The sequence below is a fragment of the Microplitis mediator genome, chromosome 5 (assembly GCF_029852145.1).
Source record: "Microplitis mediator isolate UGA2020A chromosome 5, iyMicMedi2.1, whole genome shotgun sequence".
Lineage (NCBI taxonomy): Eukaryota > Metazoa > Arthropoda > Insecta > Hymenoptera > Braconidae > Microplitis > Microplitis mediator.
Genome location: NC_079973.1, coordinates 1543455 through 1548852, shown reverse-complemented (window position 1 = coordinate 1548852; position 5398 = coordinate 1543455). Strand labels below are relative to the sequence as shown.

At 36.4% G+C, this 5398-nt stretch overlaps 1 long non-coding RNA gene across 1 annotated transcript; it reads right to left on the bottom strand.

Moving 5' to 3' along the window:
* Positions 1 to 4031: 4031 nt before the first annotated feature.
* On the bottom strand, positions 4032 to 4864 carry LOC130668197 (uncharacterized). Its single transcript, XR_008989964.1, has 3 exons — positions 4730 to 4864; positions 4327 to 4503; positions 4032 to 4248 (listed from the first exon to the last, which is right to left on the bottom strand). It is a non-coding gene; the product is annotated as an uncharacterized LOC130668197 (long non-coding RNA).
* Between the last annotated feature and the right edge of the window lie 534 nt (positions 4865 to 5398).

The following is a 5398-nucleotide window of genomic DNA, read 5'->3' as shown; positions in this document are numbered from 1 at the left end:
CACCCTGTTCAATCACGATTCCTAAATTTCGAAGCTCATCAGCATGTTGAAAATCACTTCAAGAGCTCGAAAGTGTATTTACGACAATGCTTTCGAGCTCAAGGAGAGCTTTGGGGCTGGCAGGGTCAACCGATAGACAGGTTTTTTTGATTGCAGTCATGAGTGAATTAAAAATCATTGTTCAGGGTTGGAAGGATGGTCACCTTGATAAGTCAAATGACTTAAAAGTGACTGAAAAGAGTATCGAGCTACATCCATATCTCGTCAATGTCGATCTCTTCTCGGAGTCACAAGAAACAACTTTTGACTTCATTAATAAAGTAATAGAAGAGAATCATCGTCAAGTGATTGATCTTCGTAATAAGCAGCAACCACCCGGGCAACAAAAACAACAACAACGCCAACAAAAAGATGATCAACAAACATCCAAGTGGCGTAAAACTCAATCGTCGAGTCAACCGGTTACTTTCGACGTTCAGTCGGCCGAGGATCTTCTCAGTCCAAGTACGCCCGTGATATTCGTCCATGGCCGTACTGGTAGTGGAAAGACGACCACATTATTTGGCGACTCTGAGCGGGGAACTCGAGGATTGATTCAACTGTTGTTTGATGGAGTCGCTGCAGAACATCTAGAGTTTAAGTTCGTCAAAGCACTTTTGAAGAACTATTAATTTTTTATTCAAAAACTTTCGTTAACCTTTTTTTTCATTTTCTAGGGCCGAAGAATACTCAATCAAGGGATTCCGGGACCTAGTCAGTCAATCGTCGAATTTGTTCCAGAGCTTCATTCCCCTTCATTCGTTGGAGGTGGCACCGTACAAAACGATGAAGAAAGTTCTGGAGAAGCGCCTTACAAGCGACAACGACTTTAACAAAACATCATCTCGAGGGGTCATATTTATAGAGTTTGTAAGTAGTATACTTTTACTAATCTAGTATCAATAAATACATTTCTAATGGGTAATTTTTGAAAATATGTTTACAGACAAACATCAAAACATCGGAGAAACTCTGCGTCATCGACATGCCCGGGCTGGAACGGGATGAAGTGACTGCAAATAATCCACTAATTTCACCATCACGAACAACAAAATGGATTTCAAGGTTGACATCGGACTTCCGAGAGTTGATAAATCCACCACCTGGAACATATATTTCCAATGATCTGTGGAAGTCCGTTAGAAATTAACTTCCGAAGAAGTCTATGGTGTTTTTGGTGAGCTGCATCAGAGCTCCTTATAAGAGGGACAATGTGCTTTCGTCGGTGCTGTTTTTGCACAATTTCAAGGACAGGCGAGCACCAAATTTCCAGTTTGGACGTTCGCGATCACCGTTGTCGAGACGTTCCATGGCCCAGCTGACACCTAATCGTCAAGCGAGCCAACATCTTTCAGTGCCCGGGATAACGGTGAATTCAGCTCTGCCAAGTCACGAGGAGTCAGCGCTGATGGAACAACTGAGAGCAGAGTTGAAAGCTGAGAAGGAGAAGTCCTCTCAGTTTAAATCCCAATACTTGGAGACTCAGGGCAAACTCGATTACGTGCTGAAAATTCATCAGCAACTTCATGCCGCATATGACAAGCAGCAGGAGGAGACGAAGCGCATTTTAGAGAACCTTCGTGGTGCGTACTTTGACATCCACAACCTGGAAGTCAAATTAGCAGAGTTTCAAAGGCAATCACCACTAGCGGCTCAACCACCACCACCAGCGAGTTTATTACCATCATCACCAGGAAGAAATCTACCGGCATCACCAGCGAGTTCATCATCATCACCAGCCATTCGACCAGTATCTCCTCCTGTTCGAAGGATACTCCGGTCCAAGAGGAGATTTTCAGACAGGGTCCTCCACTAATTCCCGGAGGACAGAAAATAAAAATTGCAAAAGCCCTTGCCCATCCCTGAGGGCAGTGACATGAAAAAGGCCTTGTTGGAAAAGCTCAAGCTGACCAACAATTCAAGAGTGCCTATCAACGACACAGAGTCATTGAAACCTGACAAACCGGAGGATTTTAAGAACTTAGAGTGGTCGGAGTACATCGAACATACCATCGTGGATTCACGTTCCAAATTTAAGTGCAGGAAATTTGGTTTAATTTCCGAAAGAGCCTATGCGATTCAACATGCATGGCTAGTTGAGATGAATAACCATCTAGCATGTGATGATCCGCAGTGTAACATGCTCTTCAAAGCCCCGACGGTACTACAAGATCACATGGAGGCGGAACATCAAATTATGAAACCTCCACGTAAAACCCGCAAAAGGAGACGAAAAGTCATCTCGTGGGCTTGTATTGAAAAATGTCACAGGCTCATCAGAAATATTAAGGCACCACAGAAGCACATGTGAAAAATTTCTAAGAGCATGTAATAATTTTTCTCGGGAGATTAAAAATCTTTTGGCAAAAAATCTTTATCACCTGAGTTAGTTCAACCACGATTTTTCAACTTCGTACCCACATTGAAAAGTAATTATTTTTCAAGGGTTTAAATAAAAATGCACTCATGCCATAAATTAAAGGAACAGAAAAATTTTAGAAATTTTTTAGTGATTTTTGCAAGGCTGTAACTTCGTGGAAAATAATCGTATCAAAAAAAAAGTATTTTGTAGCTTGAAATCTTTAGTTTCAACGCATTTTAATCACATTCTTTTTATAATTCACTAATTTTTATAATTCATTTTTTGCGTGTAATCATAACCAAAATGAAAATTTTTTTTTCAAAAAATGATGAAGGTCTTCAAGGGAATTTATTCAAGTTTTTAACGTTGCCCTCAAATTTACTGTGCGATCATTGCTCCATGAAATATCGATGATCACACCCAAAAGGATCATTTTTCGTTTGAAGGCTGATATCTCAGCGACAAGTTGTCGTACGAATCTCAAAAAAATGCAAATCAAAGCTGATTAAATTTGCTAACTGATCCATGCATTGGATTAGCTGAAAAAATTTTTCGCGGCCCATGGACTCTCTCAAAGAAAAATTTAGAAGATTTTTGTCTCGCGGTATTTCTCATGTTTGCGCAATGGCTGAAGGTCTAAAAAGAATTTGATTAAAATGCATCGAAACTAAAGATTTCAAGCTACAAAATGCTTTTTTTTTTCGATACGATTATTTTTCACGAAATTACAGCTTTGAAAAATCACTAACAAATTTCTAAAATTTTTCTGTTCCTTTAATTTATGGCATAAATGTATAATAAATAAAATTTCAATAAATATTCCTGACCGAAGAAAAATGAATAATGAATTTGTTTTTCATATTGAATTTTGATGGATCTTTGCAGTAAATATAAATTGTAATAATTCCAATGTAGCATATGAATGATTACCATGCTAGCATGGCTAGCGTTACCATTCAAAATCGGATAAACTACTATGTCAAATAAATAATACGGCTAAAAAACTTGCGTTACCATGCTACATGTTAATCATTACTATGTTACATTGGAGAATATACCATTCACTTCTTTCCGCATATTTTTATGAGAAATTTAAATTTTTACTTTTGGAAGAAATTATGAGAAAACAACAGCAAGTCACTTTTCACATGAAAGTAAATGTACTAGGCCATGGGGTTGATTGAATAGTTAAACTTTTTAAAAAGCATACTTTTTTTCTAAGACTGAAATAACAATGATAATTGTGAATGTTTAATGTACTTATACACTTTTGGATTTTCCAACTTGTTTTTTTTTTTTTTTAATTATAATTTTCAAATTGACGATGAAAAATTTTTAACTTCATTCATTACAAAAAAAAAAAAAGTATACTTTTTAAAAAGTTTGACCCTCTAATCATTACATTCATTTTACTCCTATAGTTTCATTCCAATCTACTTTTTTTTTCATTCATTTTGATTTAATTTTTAAATTATTATCTCCTATTTTTTTATTGTCTAATCTCTCAGTTGTTTTGTTTAAAAATTTTTTAAATTTCCCAGCTGCTGTCTGAGATGTCTCATTTTTTTTAATTTAATTCTACTGTTATCTATCACTAATGCTGCTGCCAGTTGTTGGAGAAAAAAAAAATGTAGAAAATAATAAAAAATAAATCTGGCAACAGAATTCATTGTGAATCTGTTTATTATGTCAGTGTGCGACATTGTCTGTTCGAATGAGGAAATCTTTGCCGACAGTTCTGGGAGAAATATTGTTTCTTCTGTTGGTTGCTTCCATGAGACGCAAAGGACACGAGATATTGTACCGTGGATTTCGTCTGTTGAGACGTTAACGCTGAAGTTTGTGGTCTAAAAAATTATTTATTTTAATGTTAGTCATTTTTTTAGGATACCAGCTTTGAAAGTTTAAATTCCTGTCCTATTTACCCAAGTAGCGAACTTGACGTTCCCTGGTGGGTCCAAATTACGGTAAATTCCCTTGGCGTTGGACTGTTTAGCAAGAGTGGAGGTACAGGAATTTTTAGAATGATGTTTCCCTTCATCTTTGTAGGCGGATCATAAGGCGACTAGACTAGACATTCAGTTGTCAATTTCATAATGAATCTGCAATGATTAAAATTGCTATTATTGAAAGAAAAATGCAGACATTCAGACAACAATCAGCATGACGATGATGTTAATGAAAAAAAAAAAATTGCAGCAGTGAGCTGTTTTTTTGTGAGGTTATGTTGTCATGATAGTAAAGTTAGCAGACATCTGACAAGTTTTTAAATTTAAAAAATTTTAAAAATTGTCATTATTATAATTTAATTTTCAATCTACTACTTACATCTTATTAAAAAGAACTATCAACCCGGTAGGCACCATACAGTCATCTAAATAATATTCACTACTGTCTAACCATGTAATGGAGACTCTCATTACTCATTGATTGTACTCCGGGATACGATTAGGAGTAGAAAAGAAAAATCGATAATGACCGAATCAACCGCGACACCTGCCGAATTCAAATCGTTTCCAACTTTACCGCCAGCTATCACATCAACTCTGATCCCCACTGCGCAAGCGCGTTTCCAACCGTCGCCGCTATAACGCCAGTGTCGCCTTAAATTTTGTTTGACCGCCACTACAATGGCAAATACTTTCGAGTTCGTGTGTAAATCAATTAAATAAACGTATCTACCGCGTAATTAATTAAAACCCGTGAAAAAAAAAACGATCTTCGCGTCCGAGTGATTATTCAGTGACAATAATTTAATTTGTACTAGTGTATAACTACGAAAAAAAAATTAATTCAGTTCGCGTCAACTTTTCTGGCGTCCGGATCTTGGCGCTCGCATTTTTTGTTTAAAATCAGTTTTTGCGTATTTACTTTATTATTATTCAGTTATCAGTGAGTTTATAAAATATCAGTGATCATTTAAATATTTTCAAAAACTTTTTTTCCATCCAACGATTAGTGTAAAAATTATTTTCTTTGTCGTGAGTGATCGTCGCC